Below are 19028 nucleotides of genomic sequence, written 5' to 3'. Positions count from 1 at the left end.
TCATGAAGTCTGTGCCAGGCATGCTCGCATATGATTGGTACATTGTTGGTGAAAATTCGACTTTAAAACTTTAATTCAATTTTCACTGTTTAACAATGAAGTGATAATGAAAATTGAAGAATCACAAAATTGTCCATCATTTTATCAATCCAACGACACACTGATTATATTGATCCGTCATGTGGTTACATCAGTATAACCGTTTGAAATCTTTCATTCCGACGTTACATCTTGGTTTTAGTTTTCGCGGAATGTATCTCGACATAGTGCGGTTAGACGTAGTCCTACGTCAAAAATCTCATCCAGATGGGACTCAAACCCGCATTCTCCGGTGACTTCGGCACGGTGTTTTGGAGAGTTGCCGGGTCTGAAGACTGCACTTGAGGTGTCTTCCGGAGGTCAATGTTAGCCTGGTATTTTTCGATAAAAATGTTAATGATGACTCGAAGAGAAAGGTGGTGCAAAACTTGTACACTAAAGTTTTGCCTTTCTCCTAGAAAGGTATAGCAATCAATGAAAAAACCAAAGGTATAAAAGTGCTCCAAAGGGTCGAATCTCGTATATCAATCGACTTAGTTCGACGAGCTGAACATTTTCTGTATGTGTGTGTGTATGTGTGTGTGTGTGTGTGTGTGTGTGTGTGTGTATGTGTGTATGTATGTATGTAACGGTCTCCCAATCTCACTCGATTTTCTTAGAGATGGCTAAACCGATTTTCATGAAACTAATTGCAAATGGAAGGTCTAGTTGCCCCATAAGACCCTATTGAATTTAATTGTTATTGGACTTTAACTTTGTCCGTTACGTATGATAATGTGAAATCAGGCTATGACAAGAAACATGTTTCTAAGACTGTTTGAACTCACCCACTTTTCTCAGAGATGGATGGACCGATTTTCACAAAATAAGTTGCAATAGCAAAGGTCTAGTTGCCTGATAAGATCCTATTGATTTTTATTATAATCGGACTGTAACTTTGTCTGTTATGTATCGAAATGTAAAATTTATGAAACTCCATTATCTCAGAAACTACACAACCGATTTGAACAAAATAGGTACCAAATGAACGGGCTGTCTTTAAAACCCCTAAATAACGAATTTTATGATGATTGAACATGTAGTTCGAAGGTTGTGAAAAGAAACGTGTTTAGAAAAATTTTTTAAACTCGTTGACAAACGACCTAGAAGGAAAAAAAAATCATTCATTTTTTCTCAGTTTGACCTTCGGGGCAACACTTGTGTTGACCAATGTAATCGGACTTTTATTTTATCCATTATGTGTTAAATTGTAAAAATATTGAAAATCTCTTCTATCAAAGATTACACGACTTATTTAAAGAAAAAAAACTCACATTGGGTAATGTTTGTCCCTTTTAGACTGGTAGAAACCGGAAGCTACTGTCTAGAAATTTAAAATGGCGTCTGAAAATGATTTCTGGCCTCAGGGTATCATACCGCTTCCCCAAATCGTATTGGATGATATTTGTCACTTTAGGCTGTTGATCGGAAACTGTCGCCATCTTCGCCATAGAAATACCCCGATTAGGCAGTTCGGCAATTTTATGATGGATTTAAGATTTTATGATTGATTAAACATTATTTGAAATCTACTGACTAACGTTGACTTAAAGAATCTGAATGTTTATAGGCAGTATATGAGTACAAATCGATTATACCACAATCAAAAACTAAATCGCATCATATAGTTGAAAAATTCAATGTTATTTGCATGTATATGTGTTAATTTATATTCATATCGTCGGTTTCTTGCAACACTAGCACAACTCAAAAAACATAGTTTCGAGAAAAACGCGTTTGAAAATTTGCGTCAAAAATTTACTTTTGGGTTTTCAAGAAAACTTTGAAGTGTAAGATTACCAATCCTTATTTAACACCTTTGGGTCTATTATGCACATATTACGTGCTCACGTTGTCCAAGTTAAAACCTTTTTTTTACTAACTTTATGGAGAAATTTCGATTTGTGCAGCAAGCACATTTACTCATAACTCTGGAATTTTTGTGATTTTCGAAATGGGTTTTCGTGTGATGAAACTTAGCAGTATTTGGCATCGTTTGCCATCAAAAACTCAAAAATGCAAAATTTTGAGTTGTGCCAGTGTTGCACGAAGCCGACGATATGTTAAATTTTAAATGTTCCGTATAGTTGTCCTGTTGGCTACCAAAAATTTGTTGTTTAGAATGAATAACAAATCCAGCAGAAATAATCAAGATGTATTTTTTAAGTATTGGAGTAAATCTATTTTAACAAATTATAAGTTCGAAGGGAGGCTGGCAACAAGGCTAACTGATAATACGTGCCCCGGAAGCTATCCGTTAAAGTCATTGATTTATAAGTGATTTTAGGGGCCTAACTTGTTAAAAAGTGTAAAGTTGTGATCTGTGATGCTTCATCTAAGTGAGAAAAGTGAAGGTTTTGTGAAAAACACAGTGTTTCTTGAGTGGAAGTTATAATTTATCCACGAAATCAAATTGAAAATTGTAAGGCAAGTTAGGTTGCGTGAGTGTGAGTGCCAACTTCGTGCGTCGCGCTAACTAGCGGTTCATTATTAACGTGCGAAAATGGAGTGCATGGTGGTGTGATCGAAGAGAATTGCACTACCTGAAGAGCGGAGAGAGTAGCGTTACGCTGTGCTAGTCGGCGTTTGTTTCGCTGGCATAGGCATAACCAAAATAAAACAGATGAGTATATGTTTTTTTTTTTTTTTTGTATCAAGAATGCATAGGCTCTGTGTGTAGTGGTTTTTAGCGGGCTTTGGACTTTGGCAGAAGTGTGAATGTGTGATCTGTTGGGTGCACGAGGTGTGGTAGCTTTTCGGCTGCGAGTAGTTTTTTTTTTTTTTTTTTTGTTTGCAAACCAGATTGTGCGATGATGTTTTACTGTTTTACTTTTTTCTCCCACAAGTAAAAGCACTAAGAATTGTCAGGTGAGTTAACTTATCAATGGGCTCGATACGACATACACGATTTGCGTTTGGTATTAAATTTATTTTCCTAAATGGTCCGCGTTCGAATATGGTTCACATCATGTGATGATCCACCGAATACCACGTAGTTGCCAGTTTGCGGAACGACGTAGCACGCCGTTTTGATTGTGCTCGTCATGAATGTTTAACTGTTACAGTTTTGAATGTCCAAATTGAAAACAGAGTGCAATTAAGGTGTTTTTCTGGAGCCTTTTTCTCGTGTAGTTTTGTGTAATAGTATTGTTTATTAGAATTTATGGTGGAATAGATTAATTGATATGTATTCACTGATATGTCGTGTGCAATGGATTTTTGAACGCATGACAGGTAATAGAAAATTCAATAAAGTTGAGTTTGACAACTGATGACTATTTAGTCAGCCTGAAATAATCATGATTGGTTTGGTCTTATCAATAATTTTAGGACTTTGGATTAGTATGTACATCTACATCTGATGTTTGCACTAAATGTTTTAGATACACCAAGCTTTGCCATTTTTCTATCTTTCCAACAGGATCACACCCAAGGTAATGAGTAGCTCAACTTATTGATGAGCCAACATGACGCATAGTATGCCTCGAATCCGTCATCTACCACGTTTTTGCACGGTCAGGCTTCAAGTAGGGTTCTATCAGCCAAACATGTGTTCACCTCGAAAGCAATGGTTGTGGATAATACATGAAATCTTATGCTTCACTTTTTCGATTTTTCTAGCTTTTGGGCTTAAGACTATATTAGCTCGATGGATGGTCAATATGGAAATTTTCATTTTTAAATTATTAAGGCTTTGTATGCATGAAACTTTGCCAATTTTTCTATTTAATAGGCAACATTCGCATCGACAACTAAGATAGAATCGGCGTGAAATGTCGTAGTGTTTCGATGTAAACCGCGTTTACGGCTCGGGAGAATTTTACTTATATTAACGTTTTCGGAATGTAATGATTTCGAGGGGTATACCCAGATACTTGTTCATGTCTCACTGGGACTGTTCAACCGAAGATTTCGTCTGGTCGATAAATATCGCGATTAACGAAAACGCGATGTATACCTTCCCAAGAATCGCGACGGCCGACGTGCGTTCGTTTCTTCTCGGGATTGGGATTGACTCGGGATCGACAAATAGCAGATTGCTACGAGTAGCATGGGCTACATCGCGTGCGTCGTACGCAGAGGATCGCGACGTTTGGCTAGAAATTTGCTCATGGTTAGTTTTCGTAATAAGCGTTTTTCGCGGTATCTTATCGTTTTTTTGGAGCAGACAAAGTGTATACGAGAAACGTCGTTGGTCGATCTGTTAGGTAGAAAATGTCCGGTTGACCGAACCCCTAGAGACTCCGCGTCGGTACCTCCATGAGGTCGAATTATCTACATATAGATCAACAACGCGCAACTGATTTCGGTGTAAAGAGGATCACCTTACGAGGAGATATCATATCATTTGAAGTTGTCCCAATTTGATCAAAGGTCCAGTATCCTTGCGTACGATTTATTGTTGCGGTGTTACATTGTCAAACTGAATGACTTCAAATCGCGTTATGAATATCGTGACGGATATAATGAACTTGTTCGCGCGATACTTGTTCTAAAGAACCCGACACTCGAAATCAGCGCATCGTTTACCAAAACGAACCCTGCTGTGTACCTTGCCCTTTCTCCAACATCCCAGTGATTTCTCGTGGAAGTGCAGAGGTGTTCTCGGCTTCCAATAAGCGAGTATCACGTCAACATTTTCCTATACAAATTCCTTCTTTGACCTGCATTCGGATGCGGCCGGCGCTGGTATTGCCTAATATAAAGATTAAGGTCACCAGTTTTTACACATTGAGGATGCATGTTGGTCCCAAGCATCATCTGTTGGTTCTCTGTGTAATTACAGCTGATCTGGCAATAACGGAGTAGCAACCGCGGGCGGTCAATCATGCTCATGCTCATCATGCTTTAACAAATTATAAGTTCGAAGGAGAAAGGCTGGGTCTCACCACTAGGTGGATTAATTAAGGTTTTTCGATAGACTGGGGTTTGATATCAAGTTTTTTCATTTAGGAAATTCCCAAGGCTTGGATGGCAAGAAATGATTATCTTGATGCCAAATCGAAATGTTGTAGCTTAACAGTTATCAATGACCCTGAAGAACGGGCCCTTTGAGTAGCAGGAGATTTAGTTGAAATTATAATACTATCTGATATGGCAAAAGAACATTTTAGTATTGGAAAACATCAAAATGCAACTTTTTATTCCACAGTAAATCACGAATAACTCAAAATCAAGTTATTTTAGAGTTAGGCAGTCTTTGGCAAAGTTTTTTCCCATAAAATTTCCTATCTGTTAATGATTTTCAGTTGGGGCTAGGTTTGATACCCACTATTATTGATTAAATGTCAAAAAATACTTGAAAAATCTCTTTTCTAAAGGATAGACATTTTTTAGGAAAATAAATTGACGATAAACAACCCGAAACAAATATTTGTCTTATAGTTTGGGCCCTAAGCAACCTGCAAAAAATATAAAGAATTAGGTTTCATGGAAAATTGAATAACTGAACATGGTTGTTGGATTTAATATAATAAAACCCGATTTTTTCAAAAAAGTCATCGGGGCCAGTTGAAAACATCATTTTCTTGAGCTGCCGCCGAACAAAAGTTTGTTCATAACACCATTTTCTATCATCTGGAGGGGCCCCCGGGATTCCAGACTTGATGCAATTTTGGGACGCCCTAAAGTATACCCGATCAGAAGAGCATAACTAAAAAATTACAAAATTCTATCAGTGCCAGATACAAATAACATATATTGATACAATTATGTATTTTTCCATATAATTTTGATAACAAAATTGAATCTGAATGAGTTATAATAACAAAACCTGAAATGAAGTAGTTCTGAAGCAAGTCTAAGTAATTCTTTCTCAATGCATGCCAGTACTTATTTTAAAAATATCAAACAATATTGTTTTCAGTATATTCTGAAAATATTTAAGATACAATCCAAAAAGTGATCAAAGTCACCCAGTTTACGTTAAAAATGACATAGTAGTGTTTTGGCCAGACCTTGCATTGTCACACTATGCTAATGCAACTTTAGCGGATTTGCGGCAAGGCAATATCAGGTTTATTCCGAAAGGATACAATCTTCAAAATGTGCCACATCTGCAGTCTATTGAAACTTTCTGAGCAAATTTGAAGCGAATTCTCTACTATAAAGGTTACAGAGCAAAAACCGTCGATTGTTCGATAGAAAAATCAAGAAGGAGCTCAAAACAATTGAAACATCCGGAATTCAGGAAGCTATGAGGCAAATGCCCCAGAGGATTAGGAAATCAGCGCGATGTGGAGCTGAGTTTTTCTCATGAGGTTTGTAAATGAGTTACATTACTTGAATAAACAAACAAGTATAGAAAAAGAAGTTGCGCAAGTTTTTAATTTGGAAATGAAAGTTTGTTCGGATTTTTTTCCTCATACGTTAACGCGGTTTTTACTCGTTTTTGCAAGTACGTTGAATCGTGTAAAAAATATTTTACTGTACATTAAACGGTTAGCTGCGAAGTCTGTATATAAATGAACAGAAGGTTGGGTTCCGGATCGGAATGTAGCACCAAGGCTCTGCTTTGCTTTGCTTTTAGCTACTTCAACAATGCGATCGTGTCTCGGAAACAACTCCACGCTTTCTTCAATAATTGTTTACTTTTCTATTGAAACAGCCTTCAGATTTTCACCTTACTTATGTCGAATTCGTTTTTACGGCAGGACTATCCCGTCCCGGACTACGCTTTACAGCTGAAAAAAAACACCTTCCGAGCAGTTGCAATGGTGTTCGTAGAGCCAGAGGTAGCTGTAAAAACAATAAATCTGGCAACACTGTCGCTCAAACTATTGTCAATATAATTTTTTTTTTTTTGATTCCTCAACCCATTTTCTTTAGAATCCATGTATCAATTTATTTATAAACATCATGCTTTTCAAGCAATAATTGAAAGGAAAACAGGACTTTTTAACGAAAAATAGGACTTTTTCAAAAGAGGGGAAAGTCTTACGGGGCGAGGGGTTGACCGATCGGCACCAAAATTGGGATTTTTGCATAAAGACCTTAAATCAACCATTCCACAAAATGGTGCCCACTTGAGATGGAATGAGAAGGTTCCCGATCACAGCCATATATTTTGCACTCCAGCACAGCGCGAAACGTGCAAAGTATTGTATTATTTTCATACAGTAGACTCCCAGAGTTAATTCAATGAAAAGTTTCTTGATTTGAGCAATCAATAGTAGATTTTATGACTCGGTAATGAAACAATCTGAACAATGTATTTGTTTATAGTGTGCGTAGTTCTACGCCGGTTATGCGGTCGTGTCTTGGATACAACTTTCTACTTTTTTCTATATCAGAAACAAATAACACAAAACATCAATTTTGGTAGTATATTTTTCTACGTTTAAGGATTGTTTTTGCATAAAATACATGTGAATAAATTAGCATCTGTAGTTTGCAAACGGCGACGAAGCTGATGTCTTTGAATTGTATTGTCAAACGGCGTATTTTTTTTTTCTAAATTCCGTGAAGCATATGGTAAAATATAACACTGTTATTTGAAGCTTAGAAAACTACTCTAGAGACTTTAAAGTATTGAAAGTGACATTCCGTCTTAATAAGATGCACAAAAAATTACAATTTTGAAAAGCAAATGTTCTGTCAGGACATCAGTTCTAAATGGATTCTATCAAAGATCAGTAAAACCAAAGATGAAAAAAAAACGAGATATACAAATGTCAGATCTTCTCATATACCTTGTGAACGTCAAGTAATGTGGCGCTTTTGAACGACTCCCAGAAACATTGGTGGTAAATTTCTGTATGTATAGGGGGAAATTCGGCTCTAGAGCTCTATAACAACATTTTAGAGAAAAACTTTCTTCTACAAAGTTGTAACATATGATAAGGCGCTTATTGGAAAATTATCAAAAATTAGGGTGACCAACATTTTCGATGCAATCAAATATCTTGCTTTTTTATCTTTGTAGTTAGAAGAAAAATTTGTTCTACAATGATATAGCACCAATTATTTTAAGTAACTTTGTAAACAAACGTTTTTCTCTATCTTTGAAAACAACCGATTTATATACAAAAAATAGTAGGAGGGTGGTATCCGGGATACGACCGCATAGTTGACGTAGGACTACGATAGTTTTATATTTCCCTTTGAGGCTCTGTTTGATTTGAGCTCGTTTTACTTTTGGCACGGTTCGATTTTGGCACACATGTGCCAAAAGGAGCGATTATGTCTAAACACATTTCTTAGTCTGCTTGATTATTTCAACAAATTTAAGCTCAAAATCCTCCAAAAGAAAGGTATTTTGTTCTTAATGTTGCCGAAGCGAATGACCGGAATCGGTAAAACGGTTCCTGGAACATGACCGGAACATGTGCCGGTAATATGTATAATGATCATGATCTAAGCAGTACTAAGCCTCTAATTACTCGGGTAGTAATATCAAGTATCTAGGTCATCAGCCTCAATTCATCGAGTTACACCTTAAACGACTTGGAACTAAAACTAGTTCATTGGTGGAAATATCTATGAAAAAACGTCATGAAAAGAGAACCGTTCAAATTCCGCAAACCGAACCGCAAATTCTGCCATGTCGTGTTTGGCAAAATCGATAGTCTGTATTTTGATTATTTATTTGCAGCACTCTATTTTAGAAGAAAAAATATTCTCTTCAACCTTGATGAATACCTTTCATTCCAATACAGTCAATTTTCTTCAATACGCGAAAAGGTAAGCTTCTATACATACCTAAATAGAGTACGATTTAGTAGAAATTGAACAATATTTATTTGTCTTGTGAAAGATGGCTCACTCTCCGATCACCAAGCGGCAAAGATGTCACATAATTAAATTTTCCTGCAGTTACAAGTTCGTGGATAAAATAACGATAAAAAATTACAGTTTTTGAACAAAAATGTATATTCACAGAAAAATTAAAATGGACATGAGAAAAACAGAATGTAGAGTTCAAAAATAAACCACGCAGTTTATCTGTACAATGAACCTAATTTATATACCCTGCTATCTGCCTCTACCGACACGTACAGAATCTTGCTGTCCCCGGTGGTGCAGAGTATTTTGCGGCACCCGAATAATCATATTGAATTCTGATATTTGCTACTACATATACGAAACAAGAAGAATAAGAAGACAATTGAAACGGCAATTCGATTGTGTTCCAGATCGCAAAACGATACCTACGCGTTAACCCAACACGCCCCACTGTGCGTCGACAACGGCAATGTAGTCTTCACTTGGCTTGGCTGCACAAAATTGAATATCGAGTTCAACTGCACTGATAGACGACGAGTGACCAGCGCTCTATTCATACATTGTTCGGTGCAGTACTGTTGCCTGTTCCAGCATGTTTTCCATCAAGGCATCAGTTTTAATACCATTCTAACAGCAGAACGTAAAACTGACTGATAGTGGAGGTGGTTAGGGGCCATCCACATACCACGTGAACAGCTTTGAGGGGGGGGGGGGGGGTTGGCTAATGTCCACGGTCCATACAATTTTTTTAGAATTTATATGGACAGTTGTCCACGGAGGGGGAGGGGGGGTCAAAATCGTTAAAAATCTGTCCACGTGGTATGTGGATGGCCCCTTACGAACTTTCCGAAAAAGCTTCACCTTCAAGACATCAATATAGTCTAGGCTCATAGAAGCAAACGTTAGTTGACCTATTGGGACGGGGAGATTCTGTCAATTTTTTTTTGCCACTGCTATGCAGGATATCACAGCTAGCAGTTGGTGTCTATTTATGAAGTCTGTGCCAGGGGTGCTCGCATGTGATTGGTACATTGTTCGTGAAAATTCGATCTTGAAACTTTTATTCAATTTTCACTGTTAAACAATGAAATGATAATGATAACTGAGGAATCGTAAAATTGTCCATCATTTTATCAATCCAACGACATATTGATTATTGTTATCCATCATGTGGTTACATCAGCATTACCGTTTGAAATCTTTCATTCCAACGTTACACCTTGGTTTTAGTTTCCGCAGAATGTATCTCGATATAGTGCGGTTAGACGTAGTCCTACGTCAAAACATATTTTGCGCTCTAACTTTTTTATTTCAAGTTTCACCTTAAAATTGTCTTTGAACTTTGAGTAAAATTGATATATTTACGATGTCAGTATTGCAAATTGTTTCTCTTAGAAAGCTCCAAAGACAGTTTTGAGATGAAACTTGAAATAAAAAGTTAGAGCGCATAATGTATTTTTTCAATATAAATCGGTTGTTCTAAAGATAGAGAAAAACTTTTTTTTACCTGCCAGTGCGTCTTGAACTGTCCTACAGATCAGACGTGTTTTCGGTTGCTTGTGGACTGGTCTTTGACTGCCTATAGCTTCAAAGTTTGTGTTTTGTCAGTGTGAAAGTTATTTTCCATCAGTCTTTCTCAAGACTACCTACTTTTGAATTTAACATTTGTTTTAACTTTTTTCGTATCACCTGAAATGGCTGGACAGAAAAAGAAACCTCGCATCGCTGCGGGGAGGAAAAGAGAGGCATCTCTTTCTGACACATCGAGTGTCTGTAGTGACAATCCTTTTGATATTTTGCCTGAGCAAGAAGCTGGTGAAATAGAAGTTATTAATAATGAAACTATACAAAATGTAAAATCTTTAAAAAAGAAGAAAGTTCCACCTATTGTGGTAACTATTTCTTCTGAATTTTATATATTCGAAAAGGAACTTTCAACGTTTGTTTCTGACGTTCAAATTGGCCGTAGAGGTGAATGCCGCTTATTAGCCGACTCAATAAAGGGTCGTGATCGTCTTGTTCAGTATTTAACTGACAAGATTTACAAATTTTTTACATATGACACCAAGAACGCCAAGCCGTTCAAGGTTGTCTTGAAAGGTCTTACCAACGATCAAACCGTTGATGAGATCAAACTTACTTTAACAGAATTACTTGGCATAGCCCCTACCCAAGTAATTCTAATGAAACAAAAATTTACGAGGCGAAAACAGTCAGGGAACTGGAATTTCCCTCGAAACTATTTAATCAATTTTAACCGCAGTGAGGTTAATAACTTAAAATTTTTTGAAAAAGCACATGCTTTGTATAATGTGCGTGTAAAGTGGGATATTTATAGGAAGTATGGCGGAGGTGAAAAGCATATCACCCAATGCCGTACTTGCCAACGTTATGGCCATGGTTCCAAATTCTGTAACATGGACCAAAAATGCCTGATTTGTGGAGACTCTTCTCACAAAAAGGACACATGTCCTGTGAAAGAGAGTAAAAATTTTCGCTGTGCGAATTGTAACGGCAACCATATGTCGAATTTTTATCAATGCCCAGCCTGTTTAGCAATTGTTAAGGCAAGGCAAGATAAACAAAATTCAAAACAAAATTCTCCAAGCGTACCAGTGACGCATAGTTTACCTACTCCTTTGCATACCCGTTTAACATATGCACAGGTTACAGGTAGTTCGAACATTATACCGCCTAGTGTTGGTAGTTCGAAAATGACCGTTAATATGGGTAAGCAAAACACGCTAGAAAATAATTGTACACCTATTACCCCAGCTAATATTGCTACCGAATTTTTTTTTCTAATGTCAACTGCCTGGGGCCTATAACGGCAGGTAAACTTTCTTTTTTGCAACAGGCAATGTTCGATCTTATGAACGCCATGTTGCAGGCAAAATCAATGTTTGAAGCCATTCAAATAGGCACAAATTTTACTATTAAAATTGTTTCTAATTTAAAATTTAGCAATGATTTTAAATAAAGCAATTTAAATATTAAATTGGAATGCTCGCTCATTGAAGGCCAATGAGAATGAGCTTTTTAATTTTTTAACAGTAAATAATGTGCATATTGCAATTATTACTGAAACATTTTTGAAACCTAACATAAAATTAAAATATGATCCCAATTACGTGGTTCATAGATATGATAGGATTCAGGGTTCCGGCGGTGGAGTTGCAATTGTTATTCATCGCCGAATCAAACATCGTGCTCTTCCCCATCTTGAGACGAAAGTTATTGAAACTTTGGGAATTGAAGTTCAAACTGAACTTGGGATTTTATTTATTGCCGCAGCATATTTACCATTTCAATGCACACGCGAGCACAAAAATTATTTTAAAGGTGATTTACAAAAACTCACCAGAAATCGTTCGAAATTTTTTATAATCGGCGATTTTCACGCTAAACATCGATCATGGAATAATTAGTAATTCCAATGGCAAAATTTAATTCGATGATTGTTCTTCAGAGTACTATTCTATTTTGTCTCCGAATAGTCCTACATGCTTTTCTTCTCTAAGAAACCCTTCAACAATTGATTTGGTGCTAACAGATCAAAGTCATGTATGTAGTGATTTGATCACACATGCTGACTTTGATTCTGACCATCTTCCAATAACTTTTTCCTTATCACATGAATCAGTTTTAAACCCTATGAGCTCTGTTTTTAATTATAACAAGGCTAATTGGGAAAGATACAAAACTCATATTGAGAGAAATTTCAATAATGAGCTTGATTTGCAAAACGAAGTGAATATTGATTCCGCTTTGGACGCATTAAAATGTGCAATTGTGATGCCAGGAATTATTCTGTTCCAAAGGCTCCAGTGAAATTTGATTCACCAATAATTGACGAAAATCTTCAACTTCTAATTCGTTTGAAAAATGTCCGCAGACGCCAATATCAACGTTCTCGTGACCCTGTTTTCAAAACTATTTATAAAGATTTACAGAAAGAGATTAAACATAGATTTACTCTTCTGAGAAATCAAAATTTTGAGACTAAAGTTGAAAAATTGAAACCATATTCAAAACCTTTTTGGAAGCTGTCGAAGATTCTTAAGAAACCTTCAAAGCCTGTTCCAGTTTTGAAAGATAGTGAACGTTTTCTTGTATCCAATGAACAAAAGGCTCAAAGACTTGCTCAACAGTTTGCGAGTGTTCATAACTCAAATTTGAATTTTGTGAGTCCAATTGAAAATGAAGTCACACGTCAATTTGATTTAATTTCCTCCCAGAATTTTTTACCTGCAGAAATAATTGAAACTAACTTGAATGAGATTAAATCAATTATTAAAAATTTCAAAAATATGAAAGCACCTGGTGACGATGGAATCTTTAATATACTAATCAAACATCTCCCTGAGAGCACAATTGAATTTTTAGTGAAAATTTTCAATTGCTGCTTCAAAATTGCATATTTTCCCAAGTTATGGAATAATGCAAAAATTACTCCAATTTTAAAACCGGATAAGAACCCAGCTGAAGTTTCAAGTTATCGACCACACACCAAAGAAAATTCAATTTTTGCAAATGAACAGTTTGGATTTCGCCATGGGCATTCCACAACTCATCAATTGCTCAGAGTTACTAATATGATACGAGCTAACAAATCTGGAGGTTATTCCACTGGAGCTGCTCTTTTAGACATAGAAAAAGCATTCGACAGTGTTTGGCATAAAGGTTTGATTGCGAAATTGCAAACTTTTAATTTTCCAATTTTCCTAATCAAAATTTTAAAAAATTATATTACTGATCGAGCTCTACAGGTTGTCTATCAGAATTCAAAATCTGATAGATTTCCTGTCAGAGCAGGTGTGCCTCAAGGTTCAGTCTTGGGTCCAGTCCTGTACAACATATTCACTTCAGATCTTCCTGATTTGCCTCCAGGATGCACAAAGTCATTGTTCTGCGATGACACAACCATTTCCGTAATAGGAAAAAGTCTTCGTGTCATATGCAGTCGATTGCAGAAAAGTTTAGATATTTTTTCTTCCTACTTGCAAAAGTGGAAAATCTCTCCCAATGCTTCTAAAACTCAAATGATAATTTTTCCGCATAAGCCTAGGGCTTCTTTCCTCAAGCCAAACAATAATCACGTTGTCAAGATGAATGGGGCTATTTTAAGTTGGTCTGACAAGGTTAAGTACTTGGGACTAATTTACGATAAAGAACTTATTTTCATAGAGCGCATTGAGAGTATACAAGCCAAGTGCATCAAATATACGAGATGTTTATATCCTCTCATTAACAGGAATTCTAAACTAGAGATGCACCGAATATTCGGGCCGAATATTAGCAAAAATTGGATTTTGCCGAATATTCGGCCGAATATGCCGAATAAGCCGCCAATGATTATCAGAAAATAATATAAAAGTATAGTGCAAAGTTTTATGAACGGGGGTAAGCGAAAACTGAAAATGTAACTTGAGCCTAGAAAGGAATATATCTCATTAAAACGGAACACGAACCGCAATCTCCATACAATATTTCATGTCTTGTCTGGATGAGGTATATTATTTCTAAGCCAAAGTAACATCCTCAGTTCTCGTTAATTTCTCGCATTTTATTTATTGTTTTTTTTTTTCAAAAACACTCACAATGTAGTTGTAACACAAACTTCTAAATTGTGTTAACCATAATCCTCATAAACATTATTTTTAAACAACTCAAATAAGAACAAAAGTAGGTGCGCTACGGATTAGCTTACCATATTCCATAGGTGCAAAATAATTATTTCTTGTGCAATAGTTCTGACAATTTTCAATCGTTTTCGTACATGAACAATTGGAAAGCGAAAGAAACAATTTAAACTTCCAACAATGACCATTTGGTTACACTGGGGTCGCTTTTTACGCGGGTTGTTTTTATGCGTTTTGTTGAACGTGATATTTTTACACTAACGCGGATTATTTTTGCTCGATTCGGAAGATTGTTTGCACGCGGTATCAAATAAGTTTAGTATGAATATATCTAATCTAATCTTTTCAATGCGGTACAACCAACCGCGTAAAAAGCGACCCCAGTGTATTTTGTTATCATACGATCAACGTTGTGTTCAGCCGAATATACGGCCGAATATTCGTCTCACCGAATAATGGAAAAAAGGTTATTCGGTTAGTGCTATTCGGTGCATCTCTATTCTAAACTTTGTTTAAAGAACAAATTTTTGATTTACAAACAAATTTTTAGACCAGCAATGCATTATGCTGTACCGATCTGGTCAAGTTGCTGTTCAACAAGGAAGAAAACGCTCCAAAGGATTCAGAATAAAATTCTGAGAAAGATTTTGAAGCGTCCTCCTTGGTTTGGTACACTCGAATTACATAGACTCACTGGTGTTGAACCATTAGAAGCTATGTCAAATAAAATTATTAACAATTTTCGACAAAAATTGTTGTAATCCTCAATTGCTACGATAAGCTCTCTTTATAGCCAATAAGTTAGCAATTAAGTTAGTTGTAAGTTTACTTTCCTTTCTTGACAAGTAGGTTTAAATCCCTACGAATGATAAGTCCTAATTGCGAAAGCAAACAAATCCTAACAATTAAAATTACAAATTACTAACAGTGTTGAGAAGTCACCATTTGTGATTGGACACACATACTCATTATTTACTAATATTTATCATAAATACTTAAGCTACTAACAAATCACCTAGAAAAAAAAAAACTTTTTTTTTACAAAGTTGCTTAAAATAAAGGGCAAACAAGAAATGCTATATTTAAAGTTGCCAGGTCAGCGGCGTGTATTTGGTGTGAATTTAGGTTCATTTTTTCCAGTGTGAAATGGTATAGATTTTTGTCGGAAATATTACAAATAAACTAGATTTTTTAAGCTCTCAGTACAAATAAAAATGTGGCAACACTGTATCGGACCCATTTGGGGAATCGGGACTTTCTGCTCATGCCTTGGAGAAACCAGTTTCGGAGAAATTTCTTTGATGTTATGGTTTTTGTCTAATTAGTTTCAGTTTGATTATATATCAAAACGTTGTGAATAAAAAGGAGTTAATCCAAACAATTTTTCAGTCCATTTTTCATTTTTAAATATTTTCATGTGACATCACGCAACGTTATTTCCGTCATTTTGTGGTCTGCTTCTTTGGATATTTATTTTATGCAAGTTTGATTTAATTTTTTTCTCCCATAATTTGCACTTCGATAACCCAGTCAACAATGTCATATGTATAACTTAATTGCGACATGCAAATACAGAAACATATATACATTATTGTTAAATCGTATCTGCTGCAGAATATTACATTATACAAATCAAAGTGGAGGCGATATACATACTTTAACACTTCGACCAACAAATATAATGACAAAAATCATTTCTTATAACAACTTAATGTTGTGTTTCTTGTGACTTCTGCTGATAGTCAGAATGAGTTTCTATTTACATTTATCCGATTAAAAGTATAGCTATATACGAGTTTGAATGAACAACTGTAATGTGTAAAAAAAATGAAACTTGGAACATTCCAATGGTCAAGCGTAAACTTGAACTCAGTATTAGTTGAATAGAACACTTTTATCAATATAAATCATTATCCTTATCTATATAAATAGCCTGCTTTTGCTGGTTTCGAACCTCTGACGTTGCGCTCATCAGTCCTCCACAGTTCCACGGTACCATATAGTCACTGTGAAGAGTAATAACAAAAAAAAAACTTTGAAATATGAGAATTCTGTTGCCTTTAAACTCTTATTCAAATTTTCCACAAGGACATCTGCAGGGTGGTGCAAGGTTAGAGAATGTTGGGAAAATCTTTGCTTGAAAAGTTTCAAATGAAAAAAAAACGTAAGATCCGCTAAGGCTGGAAGGTTAACTTAAAATGTATTCAATTTAAACTAATCTTAAATTTCCATTGGAAGTGATGCCGTTTTGAATCACGTATTCTCGATCCCAGAGTAAGCCAATATGCCACCAGTGTAACAATAAACTGAACGGCTGACTCCCATTCTTCCAGCCCCCCATAACCGAAGAATGAAGAATAGAAAAGATATTGCTGCCCAACGCGAAGCGCTTACTCACTCGGGCAAACAAATGATTCCGGTTACGCTCCACTATTGCTTCCGGCAATTCTCGAGCAGTCTGGCACTCGTTCGATTTCAGCCAACCCCCGTATGGTGTGGCAAGGGGTTATATGTTGCGTTTCGATTGCCGCTGAGAGGCAGACGCGTCACAGTTGGTGTACGAGGGTACGAGATTTCGCTACGCCAGACTGACTCACGACTACACTCGCCTCGCTACTGAAAGATGCCTTTGTTGACGCTTGCTCGTACAGAAACCGGAAGTCATAACTGATATCCAGCAATCATTAGCTTTAGGAAGGAAACGATACTTGCCCGATCAGCGAAACAAAACTGAAGTTGGGATGTCTCCCATAAGAGCGATTTTGTTAGTTAACAATAAAATACGGAGCCATCACGACAATTTCTACAAAATCGTCTTAAAGGGATTAAAATTTATAAAAATTGACCTATACGAGCATCGCTTCGTGACGATTTTTGCATCTGTTTTTTTAAATGATTGTCGTTTCCACTTGTAGTCAATTGACGATTCAAGATCCAAGAAGCCAAACATTCACAGCGAATAAAAAACAACACTCCTCACAGACGGTTCCCAATCATAAACGTTAAAAGTGTCTCGGATTTATGCATAGATTGTATTCGTTACTGGCAAATCAAACCCTTCATACATGGAATGAAGAAATCCTAAAGCACGCCATGCCATATATCCTTCGAGCTTTTCTCGAGGCTCACTACCGGCTTGCTTCGTTGCGTTTAGGGAACCTGTATATTAGAGAAATGACAAGACACTCACCGTTAAGGCAACTGTCAACATCAAAACGGATAACGGCAATGCAAAGTTATTCAGCTCGCCCGTTTTGATGTTAACAGTTGCCTTAACGATGAGTGTCTCGGCGTCTCTCTGGTGTATAGGCTGACTAGTTGCGTTGTCATGATTTGTAGCTCGCGCGCACCCGTAATGAGTAGTCAGCCTATACACCAGAGAGACGTCGAGACACTCACCGTTAAGGCAACTGTCAACATCAAAACGGGCGAGCTGCATAATTTTGCATTGCCGTTATCTGTTTTGATGTTGACAGTTGCCTTAACGGTGAGTGTCTTGTCATTTCTCTAAAATATAGGTTCACTAGTAATGAGTGGCGGCCCTTCGACACAAGCACGTGTACTCACTTTCGCTCCCTGTCATATCGTGGCTTGCTGTGCTTACTGCGCTCGGGCAAAATGTCACGTTATCGATGTGAAATATGTTTGCTTATGCTTGCTTACCGCGTACGTTAGCTATTTCCGAAACGGGGGGGGGGGGAGGGAAGCGGAAGTTGCTACCGGATCCGTTGAATCGTGCCGCGTTTGTCGGACTCGACACCGTTACAGAAGATCGAAAAGTGGCAACCGAAACAGGAAGACGTGAGTTCGCAGCATGTGAATTAATGGCTGTCATGCGTATCTACAAAGCGGGTTCACACTTTTATGATGGTCATAATTGTTTTTTTTTTCTGTACCTACTTTGGTATGTTGTACTGTTCGCAGCAGTATCGCAGATCGTTTATATTTTTGCTTCAAATATGCATTCGTTTTTACTCGCTGATTAGCATTCATGGCGTGACTAGGCGCGTGCTGGCATTATTTAGCAGTAAGATAAAAATGCCAAGTAAAGCAACAGACAGCCACATCGTAATGTGTGCATGATGAACTACAACACATGATGGGAAACATAACAAAAATATTTGTTGATTGTGCGACAAAGTTCACGGTTTGGTTTTGGACCGACGTCTGATAACATTATTTTATAACGCTGCGCTGCTTTGATTCAATTACAAATCGTCCGTCACTGTCAATAACCGTTAGGCGAAAAACGTAATTAAATGAAGCAGTGGAATTATGTCATATCTCTACCAAAATAACATACAAAACTGCCTGCAGAACTGAACAACAAAGCTTCTAATTAAATTGCGCATGTATGGAAGATTAATGTTTACGTTCTGCGATGTAATTAAAAGATAAACGTAGTTAAAATTCTAATGGAATCTCAGCGTAAGTGGGTTTATTTTTTTGAAGTAGAATACTTCTCTCAGGAAGTTCGGCTACATAGGGATGTGAAATGAAAATCTAAAACCGAAAAAAGTGAAAAATATGTCCAATTTCAAATGCTAATAAATCGGTTAGTATTCGATGGATTTCCTTCGTTCT

The sequence above is a fragment of the Wyeomyia smithii genome, chromosome 1 (assembly GCF_029784165.1).
Source record: "Wyeomyia smithii strain HCP4-BCI-WySm-NY-G18 chromosome 1, ASM2978416v1, whole genome shotgun sequence".
Lineage (NCBI taxonomy): Eukaryota > Metazoa > Arthropoda > Insecta > Diptera > Culicidae > Wyeomyia > Wyeomyia smithii.
This window is presented reverse-complemented; position numbering follows the sequence as displayed.